Here is a 16,078-nt window from a genome sequence, read left to right as displayed (position 1 = left end):
CTCCCTCAGCACTGACCCTCCGACAGTGCGGCGCTCCCTCAGCACTGACCCATTGATCGAGAGAAGTTAATGCCATCATTCTGTGCTTTAAGCATTCTGAGAGGCCCACCATTAGGAGATATCTGGATGTCGCAATAAAACGATCAGTATCCCTTAAGAGTTTCTGAGAAATATATCAATCATAATCAGCTCCATGGGTACTCACAGTTTATACCAGTTAATTTCACGCCAGCCTTACACAGTGGTGGAAAGAACCATCCATTGATGCCAAGCTCGAAGCTCCAGTGTGCTGGCAAACTGACACTGAGGAAATGGTTGTGTTCCAGGCAACAGTTCATGGACTGAAGGTTTCTCGAGATAACACTTGCTGTTGGTGAATCCCCACCCGAGCTGACAGCCTTATCTGAGAAAAACAAGGCAGCCTCCACCCTGCGCCTGCTGCTCCCGTCACCATGGTGACAGCGGTCTCCCAGGTCTGCATCTTGCACATGGTTCTCTATGAAATGCAGGAGCCTCCCCCGGGAGCCGCGATCTGGAGGAGGGCCTGTTCCGTCTTCGAGAGCTGCTTCAAGCCCAGCTTGGCTGGATTCACACGCCATCAACTTCACCAGCAGTGGCAGCACATCTCAATCGACAGGTTGCAGCCTTCACAGCTCACAGCACACAGACTAGCTCGCATTCATGCCTGACTGCCTTCAGACGCTGGGGCGATTTCGACCCCAGCTAATTCCTGACCTGATACAAATGCTCAAATTCACAGCTCCAACGTCTATCCCAACGTGCAAGTGTGAGGTGGAGAAAGGGACCCCGACAGCGGAATCTTGCATTTGTATAACGCCTTTGAGACAGTCATAAGATGCTTGACATGAACAGAATCAAACAAAATGAGACAATGAGCCACTTGAAGAGCTGTTAGGGCTATGTATCACTCTTTCAAATTTCATGGCCTTCTCTTCTGCTGCACTGTTCCCTAATTTCCTGTCTCATGCCAAATCCTGTTCACCCAACAGCTCTGGGCTGGTGACACACTCTGTCTCCAGGCTGGTATCCAGCTCAATTTTAAAACTCCTCATCCACGTTTTCAAATTGACTCCTCCCATGGCTTTGCTATGGTTTCCTCCAACCCACCACCTTCCAAGTTCTCCGCACTGTCTGATTCCAGCCCCTTGCATATCCCCAAGTTCAGTGGCTTCACTGGCAGTGCCTTTGGTTTCTCAGGCCGTAAGCTCGATCGAATTCTCTCCCTCTCCACCCTTCCAGCTCTTAAAAATTCCCCTTCAATCCTGCCTCTTTGTCGGCTGTATCTTGGCCACCTGACCTCATTTCAGATTACACAGCTCAGTGCCTCACTTTGCTTCATGTATTCCCAGGACATTATATGACAATCAGGACGCTGTTTAAATATAAAGTTGTTTTTCTTGCCTGTCTGCTCTCAGGGAGGATTGTGGGTGATGCTTGCAACGGGCCTCCTGCCAAGGGAGTGAGTGTTACTTACTTTATTCACATGGATTCTGAAATCTCAGACAGCAGCCTCTATAAAACATCATCGGGTCTTCTCCCTACTCGGGTGCTGACAGAAACTCTGTGTCGCAAATGTCCATTTTAACGTCAAACACACAGATGACAAGAAAAGCTTTGGAATGCAGCCACTCCCTCACTGCACAGTGTTCGCCCTGCGCAGTCTAAAGTCACAGAATGATGGCATTGCAAAGGCCATGTGAAGCAGAGTGCATGATGGAGACTCGGGCGAGTCACAACACATCAAGGCCGCTTGGGAACTCTACAGCGTTCTGGACTCAGTATCAAGTTCGGGGCAAGCTAGACCCGAAACGTCAGCCTCTCTGCTCCTCTGATGCTGCTTGGCCTGCTGTGTTCATCCAGCTCTGCACCTTGTTGTCTCAGTGTCAAGTTCAACAAGTTTAGGGCTTGAGCACCCTTTCCCCATGTTTTCCCCTACTCCCACACACCAGGCCTTTTTATCGGACAGTCATACAGCGCAGAAACAGACCCTTTGGTCCAACCAGTCCATGCCGAACATAATCTCAAACTAAACTAATCCCACCTGCCTGCTCCTGGCCCATATCCCTCCAAACCTGTCCAATTCATGTACTTATCCAGTTGTCTTTTAAATGTTGTAACTGTACTTGCATCCATCACTTCCTTAGGAGGTTCATTCCACACACGAACCACCCTATGTGTAAAAAAAATTGCCCCTCATGTCATTTTTAAATTTTTCTCATCTCACCTTAAAAATGTGCCCCCAAGTCTTGAAATCTCCCATCCTACGGAAAAGACATCTGCCATTACCCCTATCCATGCCCCTCATGATTTTATAAACCTCTAAAAGGTCACCCCTCAACCTCTTATCCTCCAGTGAAAAACGTCCCAGCCTATCCAGCCTTTCTTTATAACTCAAACCTTCCATACCTGGCAACATCATGGTAAATCTTTTCTGAACCCTCTCCAGCTGAATAATACCTTCCTATAACTGGGCAACCAGAACTGGGCACAGGACTGCAGAAGAGGCCTTTGTCAGCCACTAATAGTCCTCATTAGCAGCTATTCTTTCTCCTAGACTGATGTTTATCCACTCCTTTGTCTGTCCAACTGAGTTTCTCTCTCTTTGAGCTCTATCTGTTGAACTTTGGCTTTATCTGTTGAACTTTTAACTTGATTCCTTTATTTTTCTAGTTTATTTTAAGAAGGACTTTAATGTTAATAGTTACCTTATTTCTTTTATCCGTTATTCACTGAAGGTAATGCTTAACTTTTATAACTTTGTTTCTCTTACTACTTTGTACCTTAGTTTTTTGTACCCAGATGCCTTTTCACCTGAGATGGTGCCTTGTGAGGCGACATTCTGCACTTTTCACTGCATTCCTGCCCTTGAGTACACATGACAAAAGAAGTCTAAATCTAAATCTAAAATCTAAATCTAAAAATCTCCACCTATCATTTACTCCTTACTGTCTCCTCTCACCCTATCTTCCACATAAAAACTGACTTTTTCCTTGCTACCATCAGTTCTGAAGAACGGTCACTGGACCTGAAATGTGAACTCTGATTTCTCTCCACAGATGCTACCAGCCCTGCTGAGATTTTCCAGCAATTTCTGTTTTTGTTTCTACAAAGGACAAGGCAAAAAAATCCAAGTTCTTGAATACATGAAACTTGACAAAGGAATGATGTGCAAAAGTCTGAAAAGGCAAACAGGCAGTAGATAATATTAACACAGAAACACAAACCTTTGTGAATTAAGGATGCAAAAGGCCTCTAAGCAGTAGAGCAGTGCTCCCAGGGTCAGAGACAGACTTCACACCCACCTCAGCATTTGGGGCACTGAGGGAGACCCTCTAACTCCCCACTCAGAACTCTCCCCTCCCTGTCCCACTGCACTGCCAATCCTCCGAATCCGTTCCCAATCCATCTGCCTCCCTAGGCCTGCATTAGCTCCCTCAGGCCTGCTCAATCCACAGTCTCTGGATGTATGTGTATAGGCCCTTGCTATATACACAATCACTTACTCTGTACACACAGTCTCTTGTTATATAGACACAGGCACTCCACACAGTTTCTGTATTTACGCAGTCTCTGCATACACAGTCTTTGTATAAATATAATCTCTATATAAACACAATCTCTGTTTATACACAGTCTCTGTATAAACACAGTTTCTGCATCCACACAGTTTCTATCTACACACAGTCTCTGTATCAACACAGTCTGTATATACACAGTCTCTGTATCCTCACAGCCCTGTACACACAGCCTGTGTGTACACACAGTCTCTATATAAAGACAGTCTGTGTATACACACAGTCTCTGCATAAACACAGTCTCTGGAAAACACTGTCTGTGTATACACACAGTCTCTGTGTAAACACAGTCTCCATATGCACAGTCAATGTGTACGCAGTCTCTGGATCCACACAGTCACTGTATAAACATAGACTCTGTATAAACACAGTCTGTGTATACACACAGTCTTTGTATACACACAGTCTGCATAAACTCAGTCTCTGTATAAACAGTCTCTGTATACACAATCTCTACATAAGCACATTCTCTGTATACACTCAGTCTCTGTATATACACAGTCTCTGTATAAACATTGTATATGCACACAGTTTCTGTACATACAGCCTCTGTACAAGCACAATATGTGTATTCACATAGTGTCTGTATACAAACCATTTCTATCTAAGCACAGCCGCTTTATAAACGCAGTCTCTGTATAAACAGTCTTTGTATGCACACAGATCTCTTTATACACAGTCTCTGTACAAACAGTTTGTATACACACAGTCTCTGTATATACACAGTCTCTGTATCCCACAGTCTCTGTATAAACAGAGTCTGCATACACAGTCTCTTTGTCCACACAGTCTCTGTATAAACACAGTCTCCATAGGCACATAGTCTGTGGATCCACACAGTCACTGTATCCACACAGTCTTTGTATCCATACAGTCTGTATACACTCAGTCTCTGTATAAACACTGTCTGTGTATGCACACAGTCTCTGTACACACAGCCTCTGTATACACACAGTCTCTGTATCAGCACAATATGTGTATTCACATAGTCTCTGTATACACACCATTTCTAAACACTGTCCCCCTATAAATACAGTCTCTGTATACACAGTCTTTGTATGCACACAGTCTCTGTATACACACAGTCTCTGTATATACACAGTCTCTGTATCCCACAGTCTCTGTATAAACAGCGTCTGTATATATACACAGTCTCTGTATGCACACCGTCTCTGTATACACACCATCTCTGTATAAACACTTGTGTATACACACAGTCTCGTACACACAGCCTCTGTACACACACAGTCTCTGTATGCACAGTCTTTGTAAGCACACAGTCTCTATATAAACACACTCTCTGTAACACACAGTTTCTGTATAAACATAGTTTCTATATAAGTACAGTCTCTGTATATACATAGATCTCTTTATACATGGCCTCTGTATACACACAGTCTCTGTATATACACAGTCTCTGTATCCCACAGAGTTGGTGTTTACACACAGTTTCTTTACCCACACAGTATCTGTGTAAACACAGTCTCCACAGGCACACAGTCTGTGTGTATGCAGTCTCTGGATCCACAAAGTCACTTCATAAAAACAATCTGTGTATACCTACAGTGTTTGTATCCACACAGTCTGTGTACACTCAGTCTCTGGATCAACACAGTTTCTGTATACACACCATCTCTGTATTAACACAGTCTCTGTATACACACAGTCTCTATATCCAAACAGTTTGTATATAAATACCATCTTTGTATACACAGTCTCTGTATACACAGTCATTGTATATACACAGTCTCTGTATACATGCAGTCAGTGTATAGACACAGTCTCTGTATACACACACAATCTATCTAAACACAGTCTGTGTATACACACAATCTCTGATACAGTCTCTGTATAAGCACAATATGTGTATTCACATAGTCTCTGTAAGCACACAGTCACTATCTAAACACAGCCTATATATCCACACAGTCTGTATATAAACACAGTCTCTGCATAAACATAGTCTCTGTATCCACACAGACTTTGTATCCACAGTCTCTATATAAACACAGTTGCTGTACAAACACAGTCTCTGACTGTACAAACATAGTTTCTGTACCACACAGTCTCAATAAACTCAGTCTCTGACTGTATAAACACAATGTCTGTATACACAGTCTCTGTAGCCACAGAATCTCTGTATAAACACAGTCTCTGTGTACACACAGCCTCTTGCTGCATACATTAAGTCTTATGGTATAAACAGTCACTATATAAACACAATCTATTGAAGAAAACACATAGTTTCTTATTGTATAAACCTAGTTGCTGTATACACACAGTTCATTGCTGTATACACACTGTTCATTGCTGTATACACACTGTTCATTGCTGTATACATAGAGTCTTGCTATATACACACACAATTTCTGTACAAATAGACTCTTGCCATATGCATACAGTCTCTACCTTTGAATGAAGGATTTAAATGAATATTGCAGCCTTGATTCTTGCATTTCTGCCACTTCCAATTCTAAAAAGCATGGACGAGCCTCACAACTGTGGTTTATCTCACTTGTACAATCTGATTTTAACACAAAAGTAACTCCATTTGAACTGTCTGTTCAGGGACCAAGCAGCACAGTTTATCAATTGAAGCTCACTCACTGAAACCATTTAAAACTCAAAGCTGGGTTAGAGGGTGAACTGTGAGGAGCATGCAGTGGGAGAGGCTGAGTGAGTGGGCAAGTGCACGGCAAATATGGGTAACTGTGAGGTTATCCACTCTGAGAGTAAAAATAGGAAGATAAATTATTATCTGAATGGTATAAATTGAGAGTGGCAATATGCAATGAGAGATGGGTGCCCTCATACACTTAGAGTTGCTGAAAGTCAGCATTGCATTGGCAGTGGGTAGTGAGGAAGGCCAATGGTATGTTGGCCTTCAAAGTGAGAGGATTAGAGTACAGGAGCAGGGATGTCTCACTGCAGTTGGACAGGGTGAGACCACACCCTGCAGTATTGTGTGGGCGGTTTGGGGTCTCCTTATCTGAGAAAAGATGTTCTGGCGATGGAGGAAGTGCAGCAAACTTATCCCAGACTGATCCCTGAGATGGCACAGACTGATGTATGGAGAGAGCCCGGATCGGTTAGGACTATATTCACTGGAGTTTAGAAGAATGTTGGGGAATGGTATTTGATAGAAACCTATCAAATTCTAACAGGGACTAGGTGGGCTAAATGCAGGAAGGATGTTCCCAATGATTGGGGGTTGTTCAGAACTGGGGTCACAGTTTCAGGATACGGGTTAAACCATTTAAAACTGAGATGAGGAGAAATTTCTTCACCCAGAGAGTGTTGAGCATGAGGAATTCGCTGCCACAAAAAGCAACGAAGCCTAAAAAGAGTCATAGAATCATACAGCATGGAAACAGACTCTTCAGTCCAACCAGTCCATGCTGACCAGATATCTTAAATTAGTCTAGTCCCATTTGGCCCATATCCCTCTAAACCCTTCCTATTCATATACCCATCCAGACGCCTCTTAAATGTTGTAATTGTACCTGCCTCCACCACTTCCTCTGGCAGCACATTCCATACATGCACCACCCTCTGCGTGAAAAGGTTACCCCTCAGGTCCTTGCATTGTCCTAACATTCTATGTCTAATAGGTGAGCTTAATCTGCAGTTTCCAGGGTGAAATTCACAAAGTCAGCCTTTTTGAATATGAGGCGGAGTTGTCGGAACATTGCGTTTAGATTTTCGCCATATCAGGTGGATATGCTCCATGCTGTTGTGCAGTGTTCAGTCTATGATTGTGTTTGTGCAGTTTAGTGCTCAGTGTAAAAATCTGTGACTGGTCTGTTGTGTATTGTTTATAACTGTTTCTCTATGCTGTTGTGTGTTCAGTCTGTAATTGTCTGCCTATGCTGTTCTGTGTTAAATCTGTAATTCTTATTGTATGATTTCAAGAAGGAGCCAGATATAACATTTAGGGCTAAAGGGATCACAGTATATAGGGGAAAGCAGGAACAGGCTATTGAGTTTGATTATCAGCAATGATCCTCATGAATGGTGGAGCAGGCTCATAGGGCCGAATGGCCTCCTCCTGCTCCTATTTTCTATACTTTGTGTTTCTAAATCACCCTTCTAGAAACACAGTGCTGCAAATGCCGGAAAACAGAAACAAAAACAGAAAATGCTGGAGGAGCTCAGTAGTTCTGGCAGCAACTGGCTCCCTTGATCCTTGCTGAGTCTCTCTCTTGCAATTTTTGTTTTTTTAATCAAAACCCTCTGTGTTTGAGCTTCTTATTTAACGTATTGCTGATTGTGTAGGAGGCTGAGGTTGATAAAGTTGACTTCACTCCTACCCTGTGTCAGCGAAGCTGCATAAAAGCATAGCTGTTGCAGGAAACATGACACCTTTCATTGAATGGATTAGAGGTCCTTTTATGCGTTTTTAAGAATTCACCAGTTGAACAATGACTGGTTTGATTCCAAAAGGCTGCAGAAAAAGCAGGTTCTCATTTCTGTGAGTGATGCACACAGGTATTTTTAATATGTATTAATGACTTCGACTTGGGCGAAATGGTTGACTAGTAGTATTATCGCAAGACTAGTGACCTGAGACCACGGTTCATGTTCTGAGAACATAGGTTCAAATCTCATCACAGCAGATGGTGGAGGTTGAATTCGATGGATAAATCTGGAAATGGAAGCTATCTAATGGAAAGTGTTGTTAAAAAGCTCAGCTGGTTTGTCCATATCCCAAAGAAAAGAGGCCATTCAGCACATTTCTAGGTGATGGGATCTTGCTCTGCACAAATGTCCTGTTTGTTGACAGTGACCAGCCCTCAGAAGTATTTCATTGACTGTGAGACTTTTCTTGGGAAGTCCTGGGCAGATGACAGACCTTACAAGCATTGGGTCCTGGCCTTTCCTGACACTAGTCCATTGTCCTGGGATTGGGAGAGAATGGAACCCTCCAGGGGTGCGACCATTTCGAATCTCTCGCAATTCCATATGGAATCGCTGTGGAATAAACTCTCAGACTATTCGAGCTACAGACAGTTGATGTAGACTTCCCTGGTGAGCTGCATACTCTCACTGGTGTGCGAACTTGGCATGGCCAACACCCATTCAGCCCCTCACTTTCTTCCTGTACAGTGGCCAACTATTGCCTGTGAGGGCAATGCAGTGTCACCCAACAATCATGGACTTCCCAGCACCAATGGTGTATCGATGACGATAAGTGACACCGTGACCCTCTCCGAAATTAGGAGGAATCGACAAAGAAAAATCAACAAAACTGTGCAACGATAGTGAGCAGGGCCATTTACCAAAAAACCGAAACCAGCTCCATAAAGGGAAATGTGTACCTCATTCTGTTGCCCTTGAACCTGAAACTCAAATATTGTGTCCTCTGAATATTTCACAGTGCCAGTCAATTTGCTTGACTGTTGTTAACCTCACCGTAGAAGCTCTTATTTAAAAAAAAGACTTTAACTTCCAGTTGAATGTAAAAGCTTCCTGAAGTTATCTCATCAATTGTTATTTTGTCTTGCTGGGTTGTGGTGGAGAGTGCAACGTTCCAAATTTCATTCATAAAACTGCATGCAGGTTGTGAAATCTCATGGAACAGCAATGGAGAACATGCCTGCTCACAGTCAACCCAAATATTGTTAAGATCTACATGAAAGACATAAATATCTTTGCAATTTACAGTAGCTGACAATTGAATTAGAGTCATACTGAATCTCGTCTCATTCCCCACAGTCGACTGTCACAAGCAATCACTTTCAGACATACAAAGAAACAGAGGGATCTGCTGCTCAGTGAACAAGAAGGACTGTTATCTTGTGGAAGTAAAAATGTCAAACATGCACAGGGGTTTGCAATATCACTCTGGTTCCTGAGTACTTACCGTCGCCACCACCAGCTTTCTCTCTCTCGCTCTCTCTGTGTCTCTGAGCAGCTGTTAAAGCATTGTGCAGAGGCTGGGTACCAGACTAACACTGGATGTCCTTCGCTTTTCCAACCTAAATGCCTTTTGGGGCGAGAAGCTTTGCAGAAAACAGCAAGCACATCCTTTCCGCTCCGAAATGGAATGGCAGAATTCAAATCAATTCCCCAATGTTTCAAACAGGCCTGCCTTCTCCGAGGGGTGGGCAGATGGAAAAACCTGAAAGCAATTACAAAATTAAAAATCTGCAGCTTGAGAATAAAGGGCGGTACATTGTAACCCTTCAGGACTGCCCTCCTATTGCAAATGTTGGAGAAGATGCTTCGACAGGGTAAATGGTAAAAGCTGCTGAATTAAAATCGTGATGTATAGCCTGTTGACTCCCTCCCAGCCGGTCATGAGCTGGGTAAATCCATTTCCAGAGAGAAGTAGGGGGTGAGGAGGCACCATGACAAAGCAATATCACCAGAAGAGGCTGCTTCTTGAGTCACAAATTCTCAATGTACTGGTTAAAACAACAGAAATCTATGAAGCCAGCTCTTCAGTGTTGTCAGGAATAAATTTAGCAGTGGGTCTCCTGAGACCCCAGTAAGATTACATCTGTTGTCACAGATTTATTATTTGTCAGAAATGAAAATAAATCCTTTTCAAGGTCATGGGCACTGTAGATCTGTTCTATTTTGGGTTCAGAAAAAGCAGTGGTATCTCAAGCTCCATCCTTTCAGAATCATCCTGTCGTCCCAGCACAGCTTGGTCGCCTTGGCAACCATCTCAATGGCACCAAATCTTTGCAATGTTCAGTCTGAGAGAGTCGGTGATTTATTGAGGCCTTTCATATTCACCAACATCACAAGGACAAATATAATTGATCCTTCCTTGGGGAAAGATTTGGAAAAATGGAAATTAATTGAACCTAAAGAAAAGCTTCGCATTTGTGTGGCACTGTTTATAAACCCTGAACATCTCCAAGCTCTTGAACAGCCAATGAAATGTAGGCTTGTTGCGATGTAGGAAATGCAGCAGTCAGTTTCCACACAGCAAGCTCCTTTAATAACAAAGAGGGGCAGTCTGTTTTTGCCATGTCGATTGAGGATAAATATTGGCCAGCACACTAGGGATAACTCGCCTGCTCTTCTGCAAAAGACTGCTGTAGGATTTTTTTTTAATATCCAGCAGCTAAGGTTTAACATTCCATCTGAAAGATGGCACCTCAGGCAATGCAGCATTCCTGAAGTATGGCCCAGGTTTTTAAAAAAAACGAAACATTCCAAGATGACGGAATACTTGAGCCTCAACAGGCCTCCTGTCCTGAGAGATTGCTTACATCTCCATTTGACTGCATTTATGAACCCCAAAAGGAAGTCTGTATAATCAATACATTCTGTGGTGGTGTGGTGACTTGGAGATGTTCTCTCCTTCCCTTCAATGGCTTGAGTACTTCACTGAAGGTTCTTCCCTCTCAGTGAGGGAGAAAACTGCTGCGCATAACGTGAAATATTTATTTTTGTTAATTGTACCTTCCTGCCAATTGTGTGTTTCATTGTGTGCAGGAGGTGGGTGCTAACTGGGGATCCACTGTTGCTCCTGTCTATCAGAACAGAATAAAACTAAGATGGTGGGGTTAGCAGGTACACGTTTGTGATGTGTGTCTGTGCAAACAAAAACCAATCAAAGTGTGTAAAGATTGGCTCCAGTTGTATCCTTCACCATCTTGGATTTCTGGTGTGCAACATTCACTGGCAATGACATCTTGCATCCTCACCCAGGGCAATCATCCAGAAATGGGCTGGGACACTGATGCTGGCAACGTCCGAATTCTAGGTCCTTGGGTGATGGTCAGCAGCAAAAGGCTTGGGTTTACCTGACTTTCTTGCCAAAGAGGACAAAGCTGTTTGCTGTGTCCCATTATTGCCAACGTACCATTCAACCACTTTGCCAGATGGACAATGCTGAATAGTCATTATAATGATGTTTTATAGGAGAAATAAGGTGAGCCTCTGCCAAGAAGGTCAGTCATCAGAGGACACGGAATTAAGGGAATTGAAAAACACCGTCAAAAACAACAAAGGGGAATGGCACAGTAGTATTCTATAAACAGCGAGCTGAGATAGACAGATTTTTTAATCAGGAAGGTGAATCAAGGGTTGGGGGAAAGGCAGGAAAGTAGAGTTGAGAGTGATCAGATCAGCCATTGAATGGTGGAGCAGACTTGATGGGCTGAATGGCCTACTGCTCCTGTGTCTTATGCTAATCTGGAATGTGCTCTGTGAAAGGATAATGGGTAGCCTGGTTGAAAAGGCACTTGCAGAAATACTGGGAAAGAAAATTTTGCAAGTCTGTGAGGAAACGGTCGAGGCAGTGGGATCAATTGGATTGCTGGCTGAAATGGTGATTCGATGATTATCCCAGTTTGAATGATTACACAATAGATCTGAAGCCCCCGACATCTCATCTGACAGACATACACATGGATGACTTCACTGCAATGGAGTTTTCTGTCCCCCTTTGAATGCAGCGATCCTGTTCCTGCTATCCACCCCACACTGCCAGAGCGAGTCTCCAGTTACACCACATGACATTTTAATCTTAGACTCCAGCCTTCTTTGCCCTTCGACATGGCATTCTGGAACAGAGCCTCGATTGTACCTAATTGGAGTGCAGTTTCTGGGCATCCATCTGCTAGCTGCTGGGTTACAGATTCACAGAGAACAGACTTTGTTCTTTTCTCTGGGAGCAGAATCAAACTCTGGCCCTGGAGGCCGCTGAACATTTTTGCTCAATTAATCAATACTGATTTTACTCCACTGAGTCATATTCCTTGCCTATTTAATCAACAATAACACAAACAACATTTTGACTTTTAAGAACTCAATGTCGCCTGGAGATCTGATTGGCTGCTGGGTGAAATATAGTGTTGTGCAACTTTCTGAGGTGTGGTGAGACCAATCCATTTCTCCCAGGTCAATATCCCACAGTCAGGGGAAAGAAACTAATTCAAACACTGAGGCTTCTCAATAACTTAGAAGCAGCTGGGCATTTTTATCCAGAACTAAAAGAGGCAAACTGTGTGCAGGACGTCTTCACCTCGAATGATTGTTCCATACTCCTGGCAAAATATCTTTGGCTATCCCTCCTCCTACCTTGCTGTCTATTGGAAAGGTGCTGCTTGTCTGTTAGGATTCCTCACCAGGGCTCTTGTCAACATGGCAATTGGAGTATCGATGCTGCAGTCCAAGATAAACCAATCATTAAACCAAACCCTATGCAATCCCATCACTGGATAGTGATCAGGGACAGGAATGCTTTGCCCCCTACAGCTTAGGGTTCAGAGGCTCATTGTTGGGGGACAAATATTGGCCAGAGGTTATTCCTCTATTGCACAGACTTTTCAACTCCCGGCCAGGCCTTTCTGTACCTGTTTTACCTGAGGGATGGTTTATTACAGTTTGGTTATTCCTGGGTGATTATGACAGCATTAGCCAAAAACTAGTTTTCGGGTACAGTGGGTAATAAGGAAGGTGAGAGGTAATGACCTTGTGGTATTATCACTAGACTATTAATCCACAAACTCAGGTAATGTTCTGGGGACCCAGGTTCATGGCAGATAATGGAATTTGAATTTAATAAAGAATCTGGAATTAAGAGTCTAATGGGTGACCATTGTTGATTGTTGGGAAACCCCATCTGGTTCACTGATGTCCTTTAGGGAAGGAAACTGCCATCCTTACCTGGTCTGGCCTACCTGTGACTCCAGACTCACGGCAATGTGGTTGACTGTGATCTGCCCTCTGGGCAATTGGGGATGGGCAGTAAGTGCTGACCTAGCCAGAGATGCCCACATCCCATGAGTGAATAAATCTTAAAAAATGGAATTTTGGCATTTATTGCTAATGGAATAGAGTATTATTGGAACTGGATAAGGCATTAGTGGGACCACACCTGGAGTGTTGTGGACAGTTTTGGTCCCCTTACTTGAGGAGCGATGTAGTTGGAGGCAGTTCAGAGGAGGTTCACTAGATTGATTCTAGAGGTGAGGGCTTTGTTTATTGAGGAGAGTGAACACTTTAGGTCCAAATTCTCTGGAGTTGAGAAGAATGAGAGGAGATCTAATTGAAATGTATAAGATGCCAAAGGGGATAGACATAGAATGTTTCCCCATGTGGGGCAATCTAAAACAAGACATCATAATTTTAGGATAAGGCTTGGGCAGATTTAAAACAAATGAGGAGAAATTACTTCTCTCAAAGGGTCATCTATCTGTAGAATTCACTCCCCAAGAGTGTGGTGGATGCTGGGATACTGAATAACTTTAAGGAGATCAACAGATTTTTAATTAGTAATGGACTAAAGAGCAGGCAGGAGAGTGGAGTTGAGGCCAAGATGAGATCGTATTAAATGCCAGAGCAGGCTCAAGGGGCTGAGTGGTCTACTCCTGCTCCTAGTTCTGAAGTACAGTTTGGTTATTACATGTTGGCTGTTATACATTGGTTGTTACAGTGTGATAAGTTGCAGCTGCTGGTTGCATATCACTGCCTTGAGTATCTGACTGCAAACACAAAATGTGTTTCACTGATTCAGTGATCGTCTGTTGTTAGTAGCCAAAATGGTGAGCAGTCCATTGAAATTCCGAAATGAAACACCTTAGCAATCTATTCTTACTTTATAGACTTTGGTATTTTCAGCCACTGTAAGTCATCACAAACAAACCAGACTAAGTCTTTCTTACAATCCCACTGCTCCCCTATGCAATATTTCCAGGCTGACACAATTGGTTCATGTGAAAGCATATTGTTATCAGTGACATTGATCATTGTAAAGCAGAGTGGGAGCAGTCATTAAGGGACAGAGCAGTGTTTCAGTTGCTATGAGTGAACGAACAAAGCCGTCAATCACCAGATTCACTCTTATTTAACTCGGAGCGACTTTTAAACTATTGGTGAAGCCTTTCAACTCAAACAGTCAACATTGCCTTGGAGTAAATGCAGACAGGAAGATACCACAACAACTCTCTGCAAATCCTCATCCTGATTTAGCTGGATGTTTTTACTATAAACCAATACAATGCTTCTAGTTTAAAAGGTCTGGCTGTCAGAATGGTTTGTCATGAAGCAGCTTCCAAAATCAAGGAGGTTTCCAAGAGAAACCCGAATTAGCTGCTGTCAGCCCGGGTGCAATCTTATGGAACGGACAAAAGCAGCCAGGCCTCACCATCGCTGCCAGTGATCTCTGGCAGAAAGTATACATGCCATGGATATGCCAGTTATTTCTGGTTCAGGATTTGACCAACAGTGTGAGGGGTTGGCAAGAAGTGCCAAATTGTCCTCAGTGAGGTCAGGACAACCACAGAGGATGGGACAAACGGGAGAAGGATATAAAGAGACACCATGAAGTAAAAATAACTGCACAGGGTTTGCAAAACATCAGAAGCTAACCTCCACCGACCTGTAGTCTTCTCCTAGTTCCTACTTGATGTGCTGGGGTTTCCAGTTCCAATCTTAACTGAGTAGCTGATTCCCGGCAGCTCCTGATGAGGTTATTCCAACTTTGCACATTCTGAAGACGTTTCGAAATCCATTTCCCCACCTTGTCATGTGGACGGAGCCAACCAAATGAAACACTGCAAGCTGGGATACAGCAACAGCATTGCGGCCAGGACACCTTTGATCAGAGTTCAACCTTGGCAAACATGAATTGCAGCTTTCACATATCGGTTTACAAGTTCAAGTACAGAACAATGTGCAGGGCTTGTTGGAAAATCTCTTTGTGAATTCAGCCTCATCCATTCTTTTGGCAGAAATATAAGTTATCTTTTCAAGGAAATGCTGACCACATAAATGTTTGTATGAAATGTCGAGGTTACTCATTAACAGTGAGACCTGCATGCAGTTTTGTCTATGATTAGCAAGGAACAGATTTGAGAATAAATTGTACCCTGGACTCCCAAAAGTACTGTGTAAAAACAACAGATTGTTCATCTGTGCTCGGACACATTAACTATCAAGAGACAGCTGCCTTCAGAATAATTATAAAGAATTGGTTGAACCAATGGTTATTAGGGGGCTGTGACAAGCAAACACTGACCTGGGCAAAGGTGCATCCAATCTCTTCAATCCCACAAAGTCATTCCCTGATGAGCAGATTCAGCAAAGATCCTTAGACAGCACCTTCCAAACCCATGACCACCTCCATCTAGAAGGACAAGGGGCAGCAGATACATGGGAACAGCGTCCCCAGCAAGTTCCCCTCCAAGCTACTCACCATCCTGACTTGGAAATATATCGCCGCTCCTTCAGTGTCGCTGGGTCAGAATCCTGGAATTCCCTCCCCAAGGGCATTGTGGGTCAACCTACAGCATGTGGACTGCAGCAGTTCATGAAGATAGTTCACCATCACCTTCTCAAGGGGTTCTAGGGACAGGCAATAAATACTGGCCAGCCAGCAATGCACACACCCCACAAATGAATTTTAAAAATTGCCTGGAGATTAGTGCCAAAATTAAGCATGTTGTCCCTCAGACTAGTCAAGCAACAGCCTGATTCATTTCTTTTCAGACAATGTCCCAGGTTTCTCCAGCACCATC

The 16,078-nt window shown here is 43.4% G+C and overlaps 1 protein-coding gene across 6 annotated transcripts in view; it reads right to left on the bottom strand.

The window, feature by feature from the left end:
* The window catches only part of dmtn (dematin actin binding protein), a 50,566-nt gene extending 40,978 nt beyond the window's left edge, over positions 1–9,588 (bottom strand). For 2 of the 6 annotated variants that reach the window (XM_048618472.1, XM_048618474.1), the window contains exon 1: positions 206–349. The gene's annotated coding sequence lies outside the window, so the exon portion shown is untranslated. Of the gene's footprint in view, positions 1–49; positions 123–205; positions 351–9,459 lie in introns of those variants that run through there. The other 4 variants (XM_048618473.1, XM_048618475.1, XM_048618477.1 and 1 more) reach the window with 4 other exon arrangements.
* Between the last annotated feature and the right edge of the window lie 6,490 nt (positions 9,589–16,078).

The sequence above is a fragment of the Rhincodon typus genome, chromosome 40, assembly GCF_021869965.1.
Source record: "Rhincodon typus isolate 14 chromosome 40, sRhiTyp1.1, whole genome shotgun sequence".
NCBI lineage: Eukaryota > Metazoa > Chordata > Chondrichthyes > Orectolobiformes > Rhincodontidae > Rhincodon > Rhincodon typus.
Note: the sequence above shows the minus strand (reverse complement) of the source record. Positions and strands in the feature narration are given on the sequence as shown.